Source organism: Cebus imitator, unplaced genomic scaffold (genome assembly GCF_001604975.1).
Source record: "Cebus imitator isolate Cc_AM_T3 unplaced genomic scaffold, Cebus_imitator-1.0 Scaffold123, whole genome shotgun sequence".
NCBI classification, from domain to species: domain Eukaryota; kingdom Metazoa; phylum Chordata; class Mammalia; order Primates; family Cebidae; genus Cebus; species Cebus imitator.
This window is the reverse complement of record NW_016107438.1, coordinates 554,935-573,120: the sequence shown is the minus strand read 5'-3', so window position 1 is coordinate 573,120 and position 18,186 is coordinate 554,935. Positions and strand designations below refer to the sequence as shown.

Sequence of the window (18,186 nt, the reverse complement as noted above, 5' to 3'; positions counted from 1 at the left end):
AGCAATTCTCCTGCCTCAGCCTCCCCAGTAGCTGGGATTACAGGCACCCGCCACCTCACCCAGCTAATTTTTATATTTTTAGTAGAGATGGGGTTTCACCATGTCGGTCAAGCTGGTCTCAAACTCCTGACCTCAGGTGATCCACCCACCTTGGCCTCCCAAAGTGCCGGCATTACATGCGTCAGACACTGTGCTGGGTCAAAGCCACTCTTTTTAAAAATGTCTGCCATATGCTGATAAAATTCTCACAACACTCACAAATATCATTTCCTTGAATCTTCAGAAGAACTCTGATTTAGGAACAATTATGCTCATTTTATGGGTGTAGAAAACAAAACACAAAGGGTCTAAGTGAAGAATTCTTCATATTTACTTATAATTATTGTGCTAAATTAGATTGAACTCAGCTTCATGAACTCAATGGATTGTGCTAAATTAGATTGCACTCAGCTTCATGAACTCAATGGAGAGTTACTGTGAATTTACTATGTGTAAGTATTACAATGTATCATAAACAAAGTGGCATGTATTCTCTGACCTCAAATTACTTCCACTCTAGTAACAGAGAAGAAAAACACTCCACTAATGAGGAGATTGTTCATAACCACTGAAATAATATTTTTAGATGACAATAGTGGGAGTGGAAGCAACCATCCAGTAGTTTAAAAAGTGAATGGCTGGTGAGGAAAAAAAAGGCAATGAACATGTAACAGTATACTTCCTGGACATGTTGGTTCAAATTAAAAATTCTCAAGTTCCTTTAAAAATGAAATTTGCTCAGTTATATTGAGTCATTAATTTAAAGACAGCCTTCGGGTAGGGACATTAATTAGAATCAATTGTGGCAGATCCAAATCTAGCACAGATCTCTACTTTAAAAGGGCCCGGGGTGGCAGTGGGGAAGAAGTAGGGAACAGCCTCATATGTTTCCAGAAAAAAAATTGTTCCAGAAAGATCAAAAAGGAAAGGCATTTACAAAGGGAAGCTACATCAGAAGGTAAGAAAAGTATGAACAGAAAGAGAACAGCTGCTTGCAGTAATAAAAACTACATTTGGCAATATATTGTAGTGGCCAAGCACATGGATTTAAACATCAAAAAGACCCGTTTGGATCCTGGCTCTCCTAAAGAAAGTTATTTGACATCTTTGAGCCTCAGGTTTCTCATTTGTCACTCCTATGACAAATCAACACATCTGTATATCAGTCTGTTCTTGCAGCCATGAGATTCACATCGCAGATACAAGAAAAAATTTGAACTTGTGTACATACCTTTTTTTGCATCATGAGGAAAAATAATAATACTTTATATGGTGGTTATTAACGTTAAAAAGGTAAATGTAAATAAAATGTCTTGGGCATTGTGAGCTCTCAGTAAATTGTCCCTATTGAGATTATTCAATGAGTTAAGGAGTTGTGCCCTTGAATTTAGTGAATAGTTGGTAATCCACTAGTGTCTTATGAATTCAATAGAATACTATGCAATTTTTAAGATATATTCTACGACAGTGGTTCTTAACTCATGGATGTGGGCATTTTGAGAGTTGATAGGAAAGGTTTTTGGACATCCCAATCACAGGGTTGGGAGTGAGGAAGTGATATATAGAATGAGTAGGATGCTAGCTGTCCTAGACTTTGCAGAAAAGTCCTACATATAGAAGGATGCATTCTGCATGATTTTGAAATGTCCCTCTCAACAAAAGGAAAAACCTGTTGATAATAATCTAGAACCAACTCCATTTTCTTGATAATATAAAGAATTTTGAGAGTTTAATTTTTTTTTGAGACAGAGTTTCACTCCAGTTGCCCAGGCTGGAGTGCAATGGCGCCATCTTGGCTCGCTGCAATCTCCGCCTCCCAAGTTCAAGCAATTCTCCTGCCTCAGCATCCTGAGTAGCTGGGATTACAGGTGCGTGCCACTACGCCCAGCTAATTTTGTATTTTTAGTAGAGACAGGGTTTCTCCATGTTGGTCAGGTCTTGAACTCCGATCTCTGGTGATCTGCCTGCCTCGGCCTCTCAAAATTGAAATAATTTTAATATGGATTTTCTAGGAATGTAGCTCTTATGCACATAGTGAAAACAATGTATGCACTTTGTTTTGCTTGGAATTCACCAAGTGCTATTCACCATTTTAGAAGAATCACGTCACTCCTTTGACAAATTAACACGTCTATATATTAGTTGGCTCTTGTAGCCATAAGATTTGCATTAAAGCTACATATAGACAGAAGCATCTAACTTCTTTACTATGCCTTCTAATGTAGTCAAGCCAGAGAATTTCATATTATTTCATTATAAATTATTTTGCTTTTAGTTACCCTAAATATTATAGCTAACGCATTATACTGCTTTTCAAAATAAATTGTTTATGTCTATGGATTCCAGATGAAGGTAATAAAGAAGGCATTACAAAATATTTGCTATTAAAGGGAGTATGGCATCTGATGGGATTGAGAACTATGCTCTAGGATTATATGTAATGACAAGAAAATATATAAGCAGTATTACTTATGATTTGATTTTTTTTTTTTTTTTTTTGAGATAGAGTCTCTGTAGCTCAAGTTGGAATGCAGTGGCATGATCCTGGCCCACTGCAAACTCTGCCTCCTGGGGTCAAGTGATTCTTGGGTCTAAGCCACCCAGGTACAGGTATTGATCGACTTACGACCTATGCAACTTATGACCATTCGGCTTTACGACCACAATAGCTAGCCACGACTGCTTCGCTGTAGATTTTTGGAAACACTACAACATTTTGATGTGTATCAAGAATATCGCTACCGCCTGGGAGGCTGTGACGACAAAGTGCACGAATGGCGTCTGGAAAAATTGTGTTACGCGCTATGTTAATGATTTTGACAGACTTGACAGTGAACATGAACTTGAAATGATTCAGGGAAAAGATAGTAAAACTGGCTAAAGACCTTTCTTTGGAGTGTGAAATGGAAGATGTCGAAGAGTTGCTAGACAAAGAATCTGGAGAACTTACAAATGAAGAGCTAATAGAACTGGAAGAAGAAAGAGTGGCGGAAGAAGAGAAGCAGAGAAAGAAGAGGAGGAGCCAGAAAGAAAGTTCACCACTAAGGGATTATCAGACAGTTTATCTTTACTGAATAAACTTCTTATACATTTCGAAGCAATGGACCCAAACATTGAACGATTTGCAAGGATTGAACGGATGGCGCACGATGTGTTTCGTCCGTATCGTGAAATTTATGAAGAAAAAAAGAAACATACAATTCAGACAAAGCGCACCATGTTTATGAAAAAACCAACTCTGGTAACCCCAACTGCTGCCTCAGATGACGACATCAACGATTCGCAGCCAAGCACCAGCGGCCAATAAAATGTTTCGTACATGTTTATATATTTTGATATGTTTTGCAATTGGGAAAATGTTTCCTACGGTATTTTTACACCTGTATTTTGTATTTTTGTATGCACCTGTATTTTGTAATTTTGTATGTTTTGCAAATATTTAACCAGTTGTACTGGTAATGCAGTGTTTTACTTAAACCTGAGGAATGTAAAAATAAGAAACAAAATGGTGTAGAGATGATACAAATGGCATAAAATGAACAAAGAAAATTATGATATATAATAATGAAAGAAAATTATGATAAAATGTGACTTAAAGATTTTTATAACATCATTTCACAGTACTGTACATACAGCCTACTCAACTTATGACCAAATCGTGTTATGACCAGTCTGTCGGAACCAATCGTGGTCGTAAGTCGAGCACTGGCTGTAGCTGGGATTACAGGCATGTGCCACCAGGCTCAGCTAATTTTTATATTTTTAGTAGAGGTAGGGTTTTACCATGTTGCCCCGGCTGGTCTTGAACTCCTGACCTCTAGTGATCTGCCCATCTTGGCCTCTCAAAGTGTTGGGATTACAGGCGTGAGCCACCATAACTGGCTCCATTTTTGTTTGTTTATTTTCAGATGGAGTCTCACTTTGTTACCAGGCTGGAGTGCAGTGACACGATCTCAGCTCACCATAACCTCTACCTCCCAGGTTAAAGCGATTCTCCTGCTTCAGCCTCCTGAGTAGCTGGGATTATAGGCATGCACCACCACACCCAGCTAATTTTTGTATTTTTAATAGAGACGAGGTTTCACCATGTTGGCCAGGATGGTCTCGATCTCTTGACCTCATGATCTGCCCGCCTTGGCCTCCCAAAGTGCTGGGATTACAGGCATGAGCCATTGCACCCAGCCCTGGCTCCGTTTTTATAAATAAACAAACCCCACAAGAACTCACTCTTTTTTCCCTCATAACATTTTACAAAATTACAGAAGTAAGAGCCAGTAACCCAAATGAAGAGGCCTTTTATGTGCACTATAATTCTATAGCATTTTGATTTCAGGAATCAGATGGGAAATGAAAGGTAGGTTCTAATCCTGGCTTTAGTATTTAAGCCACATAATTTAACTTTTATAGGTGTATTTTTTAAAATCTGATAAACATGAGACTTAAGCTACCTTATCAATAACGTAAGATTTCCAGCTTTATGTTTCTATAATTCTAAAGCAAGGTTTTCCTGATTGTAGGTTTAGGTAGCATTTCGCAAAACATGTTCCACAGAACACTGGTATGATAGAATATTTATGGGTATTAAGTAGAGCTCTATGGACAATATATTTCAGAAAACACTATTAAAGTTAAACATGTTTCTTGAGGTAAGATTTCCTAATTGTTAAACTTAAGAGTATCATGAGTTTTCAAGATAAAAAATGCAGTGTGTAGCATTTCCTATATTTATTTGAGTATAGAATCTCTCCTTTCCACATACCCTGAGAATCTCATGGCAAAGTGTGTTCTACATAGCAGGTGTTGTGACACACTAATTTAAGATGATGTATGGTATTTTAGAAGTTTTTCTTTTCTTTTTTTTTCATATGTTTTTTTAATTGTACTTTAGATTCTGGGGTACATGGGCAGATCAAGCAGATTTGTTGCATAGGTACATACGTGGCAATGTGGTTTGCTGCCTCCATCCGCCTGTCACCTATATCCGGCATTTCTCCCCATGTTATCCCTCTCCAATCTCCCTACCCCCAATGCCCCTCCATAGTCCCCCCCAACAAACCCCAGTGTGTGATGCTCCCCTCCCTGTGTCCATGTGTTCTCATTGTTCCACACCTGCCTATGAGTGAGAACATATGGTATTTGATTTTCTGTTCTTGTGTCAGTTTGCTGAGAATGATGGTTTCCAGATTCATCCATGTCCCTACAAAGGACACAAATTCATCGTTTTTTATGGTTGCATAGTACTCCACTGTGTATATGTGCCAGATTTTCCTTGCTCAGTCTTTCATCAATGAGCATTTGGGTTGGTTCCAGGTCTTTGCTATTGTAAACAGTGCCTCAATGAACATATGTGTGCATGTGTCTTTATAATAGAACTATTTTTAATCTTTTGGGTATATACCCAGTAATGGGATTGCTGGGTCAAATGGAATTTCTATTTCTAGGTCCTTGAGGAATTACCACACTGTCTTCCACAATGGTTGAACTAATTTACACTCCTACCGACAGTATAAAAGTGTTCCCATTTCTCCACATCCTCTCCAGCATCTGTTGTTTCCCTATTTTTTAATGATTGCCATTCTAACTGGTGTGAGATAGTATCTCAATGTGGTTTTGATTTGCATTTCTTTAATGACCGGTGATGATGAGCATTTTTTCACGTTTGCTGTCCTCATATATGTCTTATTTTGGAAAGTGCCTGTTCATATCCTTCACCCACTTTTGAATGGGTTTGTTTGTTTTTTTCTTGTAAATCTGTTTTAGCTATTTGTAGATTCCGGATATTAGCCCTTGGTAAGATCGGTAGATTCCAAAAATTTTTTCCCATTCCATTGGTTGCTGGTTCACTCTAATGATTGTTTCCTTTGCTGTACAGAAGCTCTGGAGTTTAATTAGATCCCATTTGTCCATTTTGGCTTTTGTTGCCAATGCTTTTGGTGTTTTAGTCATGAAGTCCTTTTCCTATGCCTATGTCCTGAATGGTTTTGTCTAGGTTTTCTACTAGGGTTTTTATGGTGTTAGGTCTTATGTTTAAGTCTTTAATCCATCTGGAGTTAAATTTAGTGTAAGGTGTCAGGAAGGAGTCCAATTTTTGCTTTCTACACATGGCTAGCCAGCTATCCCAACACCATTTATTAAACAGGGAATCCTTACCCCATTGCTTGTTTTTGTCAAGTTTGTCAAAGATCAGATGGTTGTAGATGTGTGGCATTGTGTCTGAGGCCTCTGTTCTGTTCCATTGGTCTATATCTCTGTTTTGGTACCAGTACCAAGCTGTTTTGATTACTGTAGCCTTGTAGTATAGTTTGAAGTCAGGTAGCATGATGCCTCCAGCTTTGTTCTTTTTGCTTAGGATTGTCTTGGCTATGTGGGCTCTCCTTTGGTTCCATAGGAAGTTTAAGGTGGTTTTTTTCCAGTTCTGTGAAGAGGATCATAGGGATAGCATTGAATCTGTAAATTACTTTGGGCAGTATGGCCATTTTCACAATATTGATTCTTCCTAACCATGAGCATGGAATGTTTTTCCATCTGTTTGTGTCCTCTCTTATTTCCTTGAGCAGTAGTTCATAGTTCTCCTTGAAGAGGTCCTTTACATCCTTTGTTAGTTGTATTCCTAGGTATTTTATTCTCTTCGTAGCAATTGTGAATGGGAGTTCGCTTTTGATTTGGCTCTCTGTTTCTCTGTTATTGGTGTATAGAAATGCCTGTGATTTCTTCACATTGATTTTGTATCCTGAGACTTTGCTGAAGTTGCTTATCAGTTTCAGGAGATTTTGGGCTGAGATGATAGAGTCTTCTAGATATATAATCATGTCATCTGCAAATAGAGAGAATTTGACTTCCTCCTTTCCTAATTGAATACCCTTTATTTCTTTTTCTTGCCAGATTGCTCTGGCTAGAACTTCCAGTAACTTATTGAATAAGGGTGGTGAGAGAGGACATTCTTGTCTAGTGCCAGATTTCAAAGGGAATGTTGCCAGTTTTTGCCCATTTGGTATGATACTGGCTGGGGGTTTGTCGTAAATAGCTTTTATTATTTTGAGATATGTTCCATCTATACCTAGTTTATTGAGATCTTTTAGCATAAAGGGCTGTTGAATTTTGTCAAAGGCCTTCTCTGCATCAATTGAGATGATCATGTGGTTTTTGTCTTTGGTTCTGTTTATGTGGTGGATTATGTTTACAGACTCACGTATGTGGAACCAGACTTGCATCCCTAGGATGAAGCCTACTTGATTGTGATGCAGAAGCTTTCTGATGTGCTGTTGCAATCGGTTTGCCAGTATTTTATTGAAGATTTTTGTATCTATGTTCATCATGCATATAGGCCTGAAGTTTTCTTTTTTTGTTGAGTCTCTGCCGAGTTTTGGTATCAGGATGCTGTTGGTCTCATAAAATGATTTGGGAAGGATTCCCTGTTTTTGGAAATTGTTTGGAATAGTTTCAGAAGGAGTGGTATCAGCTCCTCTTTGTATGTCTGGTAGAATTCGGATGTGAACCAATCTGTACCTGGGCTTTTTTTTTTGGTTGGTAGGCTATTAATTGCTGCCTCAACTTCAGCCCTTATTATTGGTCTATTCAGGGTTTCAACTTCTTCCTGGTTTAGGCTTGGGAGCGTGCAAGTGTCCACGAATTTATCCATTTCTTCCAGGTTTACTGGTCTATGTGCATAGAGTTGTTTGTAGTAATCTCTGATTGTAGTTTGTATTTCTGTGGGCTCAGTGGTGAAATCCCCTTTATTGTTTTTCATTATGTCCATTTGATTCTTCTCTCTTTTCTTTTTTATTACTCTAGCTAGTGGCCTGTCTATTTTGTTGATCTTTTCAAAAATTGAGCTCCTGGATTTAGAGATTTTTTTGAAGGGTTTTTTTGTGTCTCTATCTCCTTCAGTTCTGCTCTGATCTTAGTTATTACTTGTGTTCTGCTAGTTTTTGAGTTTTTTTTTTTTTTTTAATCTTGCTCTTTCAATTTTGATGATAGGGTGTCGATTTTAGATCTTTCCTTGCTTCTCATGTGGGAATTTATTGCTTTAAATATGTCCCAGAGATTCTGGTACGTTGTATCTTGGTTCTTGTTTAGTTTCGAAAAACATCTTTATTTCTACCTTCATTTCATTGTTTATCCAGTCAACATTCAAGAGCCTGTTGTTCAGTTTCCATGAAGTTGTGCGGTTCTGAGTTAGTTTCTTAATCTTGAGTTCTAATTTGATTGCACTGTGGTCTGAGAGACTTTGGTTATGATTTCCGTTCTTTTGCATTTGCTGAGGAGTGATTTACTTCCAATTATGTGGTCAATTTTAGAGTAGGTGCAATGCAGTGCTGAGAAGAATGTATATTCTGTGTATTTGGGGTGGAGAGTTCTGTAGATGTGTATGAGGTTTGCTTAGTCCAGATCTGAGTTCAAATCCTGGATATCCTTGTTAATTTTCTGTCTTGTTGATCTGTCTAATATTGACAGTGAAGTCTCCCATTATTATTGTGTGGGAGTTTAAGTCTCTTTGTAGGTCATTAAGAACTTACTTTATGTATCTTGGTGCTCCTGTATTGGTGCATATATATTTAGGATCATTAGCTCTTCTTGTTGCATTGATCCTTTGACCATTATGTAATGCCCTTCTTTGTCTTTTTTTATTTTCTTTGCTTTAAAGTCTATTTTATCAGAGGCTAGGATTGCAACTCCTGCTTTTTTTTTTTTTTTGCCCTCCATTTGCTTGGTAAATCTTCCCCCATTCCTTTATTTTGAGCCTATGTGTGTCCTTGCACAGGAGATCGGTTTCCTGAATACAGCACACTGATGGGTTTTGTCTTTTTATCCAATTAGCCAGTCTGTGTCTTTTGATTGGGGCATTTAGCCCATTTACATTTAAGGTTGATATTGTGATGTGTGAATTTGCCATTTTGATGCTCGCTGGTTGTTTTGCCTATTAGTTGATGCAGTTTCTTCATTGTGTCAATGCTCTTTATCATTTGGTACATTTTTGGAGTGGCTGGTACTGGTTGTTCCTTTCTATGCTTAGTGTTTCTTTCAGGAGCTATTATAAAGCAGGCCTGGTGGTGACACAATTGCTGAGCAATTGCTTGTTTGTAAAGGATTTTATTTCTCCTTCACTTATGAAACTTAATTTGGCTGGATATGCAATTCTAGGTTGAAAGTTCTTTTCTTTAAGGATGTTGAATATTGGCCCCCACTCTCTTCTGGCTTGTAGGGTCTCTGTGGAGAGATCCGCTATGAGTCTTATGGGCTTCCCTTTGTGGGTAACCCGACCTTTCTCTCTGGCTGCCCTTAGCATTTTTTCCTTCATTTCAACCCTGGTGATTCTGACGATTATGTAACTTGGGGTTGCTCTTCTTGAGGACTATCTTTGTGGCATTCTCTGTATTTCTTGGACTTGAATATTGGCCTGCCTTGTTAGTTTGGAGAAGTTCTCCTGGATAATATCCTGAAGGGTGTTTTCCAGCTTGGATTCATTCTCTCCATCACATTCAGGTACACCTATGAAACGTAGATTAGGTGTTTTCCCATAATCCCATATATCTGGAGTCTTTGTTCATTTCTTTTCACTCTTTTTTCTCTAATCTTGCCTTCTCTTTTTATTTTATTGAGTTGATCTTCAATCTCTTATATCCTTTCTTCTTCTTGCTCAATTCAGCTACTGAAACTTGTGTATGCTTCGTGAAGTTCTCTTGCATTTTTCAGCTTCCTAGGTCATTTATATTCTTCTCTAACCTGTTTATTCTCATTAGCATTTTGTCAAACTTTTTTTCAAGGTTCTTAGTTTCTTTGCACTGGGTTAGAGCATGTGCTTTTAGCTCAAAGAAGTTTGTTATTACCCACCTTCTGAAGCCTGTTTCTGTCAAGTCATCAGACTCATTCTCCATCCAGCTTCGTTCCCTTCCTAGTTTGGAGTTGTGATCACCTGCAGGAGCAGAGGTATTCTGGTTTTTGGTGTTTTACTCCTTTTTGGGCTGGTTTCTTACCATCTGTGTCAATTTATCTACCTGTGGTCTTCATAGTTGGTGACTTTTGGATGGTGTCTCTGAGTGGATGTCCTTTTTGTTGATGATGACGTTATTTCTTTCTGTTTTTTAGTTTTCCTTGTAACCATCAGGCCCCTCTGCTGTAAGCCTGCTGGAGGTCTACTCCAGACCCTGCTTGGCTTGGGATCATCCATGGGGGCTGAAGAACAGTAAGGGTTGCTGCCAGTTTCTTCTGTTATCTTTGTCCCAGAAGGGTACTCACCAGATGTCAGGCTGAGCTCTCCTTTACAAGGTGTCTCTTTGGATATACAGGGGTCCGGGAGCTGCTTAAGGAGACAGTCTGTCCCTTATAGGAGCTCAAGTGCTGAGCTGTGAGTTCCGTTGTTTTGTTCAGAGCTTCTGGGCAGGTACATTTAAATCTGCTGCAGCGGAACTCATAAATACCTTTTTTCCCAGGTGCTGTGTCCTGGAAAGGTGGGGCTTTACTTATAAGTTCCTGATGTGCTGCTGCCTTTTTTCAGAGATGCCCTGCCCAGCAAGGTGGTAGTCTAGGCACAGTCTGCCAGCAGAGGCATTACTGAGCTTCTGTGGGCTGTGCCCAGCTGCTGTGTGAATTTCCTGTTAGAACTGCCTTGGTAATGGTCGTCTACCTCAGTAATGGCCGTCTACCTCAGTAATGGCAGACTGCTTCAGTAAAGGCAGATTGCCTCAGTAATGGTGGACTGCCTCAGTAATGGCGGCTTGCCTCGGCAATGGCGGACTGCCTCAGTAATGGCAGACTGCCTCAGTAGTTGTGGACTGCCTTGGTAATGGCTGATGCCCTTCCCCCACCAAGCTGGACCATCTGGGGTCCAGCTGCACTTGCTGCAAAACTCTCAATCCAGAGCATTTCAGATTGCTGGTCTTTGTGGAGGTTGGGACCCACTGAGCAAATTCACCTGGCTCCCTGTTTCAGCCCCCCCTTTTTTCAGTTGAATGGGCGGCTCTGTGTCCCAGGTGTTCCAGGTGCCTGTTGAAACAGATGCCTGGATTTGTACAAGTTTTTGTGTGGAGACCTACAGTGCCAGCTGAAACAGCTCTGCTGGAAGCTTGTGTCGCTTTTCAGCCCGGGAATTGCCAGGTCTGTGGGCAGTAAAAACTCATTTGGAAATGTGGTGATAACTCACCCTCTGTGTTCTTCTTGCTGATAACTGCACTCCAGAGGTGTTCCTATTCGGCCATCTTGGATCTAGAAGTTTTTATTTTCAAAGAAGTCAGTCTCCATGCTGAATTTTCAGGCATTATAACGTGCAATGGGGAAAATAGTTTCATGTAATGATTCTGTTAAAACACATCAAATGTTGGAAACCTAATTAATCCTCATTCTGTATGTCATAAAGAAGGAACTGAAAAGGTTAACTAGAGAACACAAATTAAAATATATGACAAATGTGAGTCATTTCAGAACCAAAGAGTGAAATAGAGGCTCTGTCTTCACATCAAAAGATTTGCTCTATTTCATAAATTCTGTAAAAAAAAATAAAGCTTGGTTGGCCCATTCAGTTAAGACGGCTAAATCTAAAAGTTGCTTATTAAAAAAAATAGCACAAGGAAGTTATAGAAAGAATATACTGTTATATATGGAAGATAAATAGGAAGAAGTTAGAAGATTTGAAATGTTAGAAATGTTGTTCTTTCTTAGCTATTTTTGGGATTGGAATACCAATACAGACAAGCTAAATAAAAAAGTAGAATATAATTTTGGAAATAACTAAATTATCCCTGTTGCAGAAAGGCATAATTCTTTCAACTAATGGTTATTTTAAAGGACAGCTGGTGGAAGTTTACCGAATTTGTTTTGCGTAGGTGTATCAGCAGTTGGTATTAGTTTAAAACAAAAAACAAAATTTTATGCTTGACATTTAAAGAGTTATTCCAGATTATATAAATCTCAAATTTCAAAATATAAATTATTTAGTGGGTGGAATATCTGTTGTAAAATTTTAACATCTAGTTTATTTTCCCTGCCATACAGTATGTTTCCATGCCACAGTTTTCAGCACAAGATGCTGTATGAAAACTAATTTTTGGCCAGGCATGATGGCTCATGCTTATAATCCTAGCACTTTGAGAGGCCGAGGCGGGTGTATCACTTTAGGGCAGAAGTATGAGACCAGCCTGACCAACATGGTGAAATCTCGTCTCTACTAAAAATACAAAAATTAGTTGGGCATGATGGCACATGCCTGTAATCCTAGTTACTGAGGAGGCTGAAGCAGGAGAATCGCTTGAACCCAGGAGGCAGAGGTTGCAGTGAGCTGAGATCACCCCACTGCACTCCAGCCTGGGTGACAAAGTGCTTTATGAAAAAGTATGGGCAGTTTCATGAAAAAGGATGGGAGTAAGTGCTTGAAGGATGTGCTTGTTTGATGGTGTGTAAATGGGAAGTTGAGAAGTGGAACCCATGAACAACATGAAGAAAGATACAGAGTTGGAAAGTCATGGCATTTATAGTAAACAAGTCTGGATGAGACCTAGTGTGAATCTTTGCATCGAGATTATAAAGATCCTTGAAAGAAAGGAAGTGGGGAAAGCTTCATTAGTTATCATTGGCTTAGAAACACAGGTACAAACATTAATAAACAGAATCCTAAACTTTAAATGGTATCTTGGATAGGAAAAAGAACTCTTGGCCATGTGTGGTGGCTCATGCCTGTAATCCCAGCACTTTGGGAGGCCGAGGCTGGCAAATCATGAGATCAGGAGTTTGAGACCAGCCTGACCAGTATGGGGAAATCCCATCTCTACTAAAAATACAACAAATTAGCCGGGCATGGTGGCATGACCTTTAATCCCAGCTACTTGGGAGGCTGAGGCAGGAGAACTGTTTGATCCCGGGAGGCAGATGTTGCGGTAAGCCAAGATTGTACCGCTGCACTCCAGCCTGGGCGATAGAGTGAGACTCTGTCTCAAAAAAAAAAGAAAAAAAGAGCTCTTGTTAAGAGGAGACTTTTAAAAAATTATAAAAAGTAAGGGAATCATTCTACTTGATAACTCAGAATTTACATACTGATGTTCTTTGGAATACCAAAAACAAGCATTCAGAGAGAGGACGAGAGAGAGAAATTATCATCAATTTCTAAAAACAGATCATGAAAGTTTTTTGAAAGTGTCTTGCTTTAATTCAGATAAACATAATTGTTAAGATTGCTAGAGTTAAAACTCTTAGTTATAAAACTAAATAAAATGCTTTAACTATTTCTTTGGATTCATCAACCATTCAGTGTTGAGGTGATGAATCATATCTGTGCTGCACTTAGACTGAGGCTATCCAGTAGTTTATTTATGGTAGCAGTGTATCTCACCGAAACACTATGCTTTCCAGCTTCCCTTTCAGCTACTCGTGTTCTTTCATTGCTTTTGGCCAGTGACATCTAAGCAAGTATTTTTTGGGTAAGCCTTCCAGGAACATATTTAGGGGTGGGGTTCATTTTTGTCCTGCCAGGAAAATGAGTGGGATAGCTGGAATCACAATAGCCATGGCACCTCTGTTAATGTTTTTGGTGCCTTTGAACAGAATAGAAAGAATTCCCCATCCTTGCAGATGAGTTAGAAAAATTTCCTCCTATGGATAGAGGATACAGCCCCCATTCACTTCTTGGTCAGTTGTCTTTATAGTAAATAAACTGCACAACTGTATGGGATGACCTGGACAGCCATATTGGACTATGAAGCAGGAAAGGAAGTCATGCTCTATAGATAGCAAAGCCAAGGAGAAAAGCAGTCTGCTTCTTGCTGACCATGGATGTACCATATCAGCCTTGCAGTGACTACTTCTCTAATGTGAGGGAAAAATAACATTTATTTTCTTACTGTTATTTCCAATTTCTTTTACTAGCAGCTAATTGCTAGTAAATTAAGACTACATGGTGCTGGGCGCAATGGCTCACACCTGTAATCCCAGCACTTTGGGAGGCTGAAGTGGGCAGATCATGAGGTCAGGAGATCGAGACCATACTGGCTAACATGGTGAAACCCATTTCTACTAAACACACACACACAGCCACAAAACCAGCCAGATGTGGTGGTGCATGCCTGCAATCTCAGCTACTCAGGAGGCTGAGGCAGGAGGAGAATCACTTGAATCCAGGAGACGGAGGTTGCAGTGAGCCGAGATCATGCCATTGCACTCCAGCCTGGGCAACAAGAGGGAAACTCTGTCTTAAAAACAAAAAACAGAAAACAAAAAGACTACGTAGTATGATTTAAGAATTGCTATTATTAATTACTTAAGCAACTGTTCCTTGAGAATTCTGTATCAGAAATTCTACGATATACTAGGGATAAAGACAGAATTTCAGTCTAGGATATGAAAAACAGATGTGTACACACACCTGTAATTATACCATAATGTCATATGCTTGTTCATTTTGCATATTGCATAAAGACATCTTGGCAAAAGGTTAGTGGGGACTGTGCTCTGACAGACTGCATGCACCCAGAGGGAAACATATCCTAATTCATCTCCACAAGGCGTGCCCCTTGTTAAAGATGATTCAACCAATAATAACGCTTTATCATTTAGTTCAGTGATTTTCAAACTTATTTTAGCAGTCATTAGCCTTCTTTGAAATAATAATAATACAGAATCACAGCTTATTAGTTCAGATGTTTTGGAGAGATCTAACTCAAGTTAGATTAGATATAAAAGAGAATTTGCTAGTTAATTTAACCACACATTGTAAGAGAGGTGGGCGCAGCCTGTTAAGGGAGTACACAGCAGGGTTTTCAGAAAAGGCTTCACTGAGGAAGTGATGCTTGAGATGAATCTTGAAGGATGATTTTAAGAAGGGGACAAAATGGGAAACAGCATACTATGCTTAGGAAAGTACTATACTTTGCATGTGCAAAGATATCTAAGAGAGCACATCCTGTTTAAGAAGTGACAGGTGGTTCATTAAAGGCAAGGGTGAGAGAGAAGCTGGTGGTTAAGTGGCTGCAGGTGGTTGTGGTAAGAGAGGGGCAAATCATTAAGGAACATATATGCTTGTGAAGTTCGGCTTTAATTTACAAATTATGTAAAGTCATTTAAAGACCAGAGCAATTAATATGAACAGGATATGTTTTAGGAGGATGTTGGGATTATACTTAATTGGGATACTAAAACAATAGACAAAATGCAAAAAGCTCAGGTGACAGGCTGACTTCTAACTCTGGAGTGCATTAAGATGAAGGGGCAAGATTAATGAAAATATTTGGTAGGCAAAATTGGTAGATCTTGGTGAGGCTGGGAGAGAAAAGAATTACTTACTCCTAGGATTCTACATTAGCTGACTATTCATATGATTACATGATTTTTAGCATGATAGAACCATTTTTAATGAGAAAGTCATGCAAGACCAAGAATCAATTTTGGAGGAAAGACAATAAGCTCAGTTTTAGACATATGTATCTTACAATATGTATAGCCTGTCCAGGTGGAGATATCCAGGAGGAAATTGACAATATAGATCTAAATGTGTGATGAGAACTCTGGATTGAAGATGTACATTTAGGAGTTGTAAGCATGAAGATGGTAGTTAAGACTTGTAGATGTGACCACCTAAGATTCAAATATTTTGTTTGGGTCCAATATAAAAACCGTTTGAAGGGCTCAAAGAGGAAAAGGTGTTCATTTTGGCCTCCATGCCACCACGTATCTTCCCACTATGCAGTGTGGGAAGATACCTGATTTATTCTTTTAGGTTAAGGTTTATTTCTAAATAATTACCTCATAAAATACACTTGGGAGGAATTAAACAGAGAAGCTTAATAAATAGAACAAATGAGTTAGATATCCAGAGACCAGTTTCTAACACTGACTTTGCCATTGACTGCCTGGGTCATGTTCATTCAGCAAGTCACTTTGCCTCAGGTTCCTCATGTGGAAAATGCAGAAGTAGGACCAAGTGATCTTCAACATTTGGTTGACTATGATTTCACCAGTCATAACAACTTAGTTTAGTTCAGTGATTTTCAAACTTATTGGGCAGCAGTTAGCCTTCTTTGAAAGAACTCTCATGCAGAAACACAATGTATTCAGATGTTTTGGTTACAGAGGTCTAACTCAAGTTAGTTTGGATGTAGAAGAGAATTTACCAATTAATTTAGTGACATTATGTGAAAAGGTGCAGCTGGGACCTCAGGGATCACTAGAACCTGCGACTGATGAACCGCCAGGAATTGTCTACATTTCTCATTTGAGTGGTGGCTTCAATCTACACAAGGCCATTGGCCATTCTGACTTCATCCTGGGCTCTTTTGTTATGGTGGGATAGCCCTTTTCCCTTAGTTCCACCTGAAAATATCCTGGGGAAGAACTCTGCTTGCTTTAACTTGAGTCCTATGTCCACCATTGTAGCCAAGAAGTTGGGGGATTCTTTGAGCCGTAGCTGCACTAGAATTAGCATTCATAGTGCAGGTAGAAATAGTTTCTCTTTCTAACAAAGACAAAGAGCATTGTTCAAAGAAAAAGGAAGGTTACTGAACAGACAAACAGATGGTCAATATGTTAAAAGATAAAACATGGGCTTTCTTGTTGAGGACCAATTTACCTGGTTCCTTTCGTGTACTTAAACATACCTTTGAAAACCCCAGGAGGATGCTTGGAGTATAGCTTTAAAATAGTTAACCCTCAGTATACATGGGGGCTAGGTTTCTGGACCCCTAATACCATAATCCATGGATCCATAAGTCCCTTATATAAAATGGCATAGTATTTGGCTATAACCTATGTATCCTCCCATATACTTTAAATCATCTCTAGATTACTTACAATACCTAATACAATGTAAATGTTATGTGAATTGTTATACTATATTGTTTATGGGATAATGACAATAAAAATCTTTACATGTTCAGTAGTGACATAACCATCCACTTGCTTTTTCTCTGAGTATTTTTGATCCTAGGTTGGTTAAAACCAAAGGTATAGAATCCACAAATGTGGAAACCACAGATATAGAGGGCTGACTAGAATTGATTTTATTAATTGGAAAAAGCATGCCAGACACCTCCAAATTCTAGACAAATTGAGGCACTGGATATTTATTGGTGGTGGTGGTGCTTGCCTGGTAAAATAATTTTGGGAATATGGGAAAGGGTGGTGTTAACTGGTGAGGTTCAGGTGGAAATTCTAAATATTCAGGGATTGAGGGACTTGAGATGGGGAGTGTAGAAAGGAGAGGTGGGACACCTGCCTTCAAAGTTCAAACATGAACTCTGCTTACTTTATCATTTTATGGAGAACTGACGTATCATATGGCACACTATTAATAATGGTGAAAAATGTTCATCTTTAGCTAAGATAGTAGGAATGATCCTTGGTGTCATTCACCGCCACTCCAGAGAAAGAAACAAGGAGGAGATTGATGGAGAGAATTGATGAGCCCAGAAAGGGGCAGCGGCAATGAGAAAAGCCATGTGTCTTGAACGAGTATGCCCACTGTAGATGGTAAGAAATATAAGAGTAAGTGGGAGATGACAGAGAGTAAGAGAAGGAGCGGGGGAGGGGAATCAATATGTCCAACATAGGAAGATGGCGAAGACTGTAGCTCAGTAAAAGATAGACTATGTCACTGAAATATAATTTGGAGGCCCTGTCAGGAGGTCCAGGAAGTAAAAATTCAAGATTATCTTAATGCTTGCTTTAAAGTTATTTTATTAATATAATGTAAAATATATTTGTTACTAATTATACCTTACTGAATACACTTAAATATAACATTTGCATTGTTATGTGGCTATTAGTATAAAAGTATGTATTAAATCAAATTTAATAGATTATCAAATAGTATTAATTTTCTTCTTTTTTTTTTTTTGAGATGAGTCTCACTCTGTTGCCCAGGCTGGAGTGCAGTGATGTGTCCTCAGCTCACTGCAACCTCTGCCTCCCAGGTTCAAGCTATTTTCCTGCCTCAGCCTCCCGAGTGGCTGAGACTACAGGCATATACCCTCACGCCAGACTAATTTTTGTACTTTTAGGGGTTTCGCCACATTGGCCTGGTCTCAAACTCCTGACCTCAATTGATCTGCCTGCCTCAGTCTCCCAAGTGCTGGGATTATAGCCATGGGCCACCACACTTGGCCAAATAGTACGAATTTTCTTAAATAAAAAAGTGAAATCTTTGTCTTTTGAATAAGCTGCTCAACAGAA

The 18,186-nt window shown here is 38.9% G+C and overlaps 1 long non-coding RNA gene across 1 annotated transcript in view; it reads right to left on the bottom strand.

Moving 5' to 3' along the window:
• The window catches only part of LOC119472907, a 12,614-nt gene extending 2,281 nt beyond the window's left edge, over positions 1-10,333 (bottom strand). The window contains exons 1-2 of the long non-coding RNA XR_005202081.1: positions 10,324-10,333; positions 5,502-5,504 (exon numbers count right to left, since the gene is read on the bottom strand). This is a non-coding gene — a long non-coding RNA (uncharacterized LOC119472907). The remainder of the gene's footprint in view (positions 1-5,501; positions 5,505-10,323) is intronic.
• Between the last annotated feature and the right edge of the window lie 7,853 nt (positions 10,334-18,186).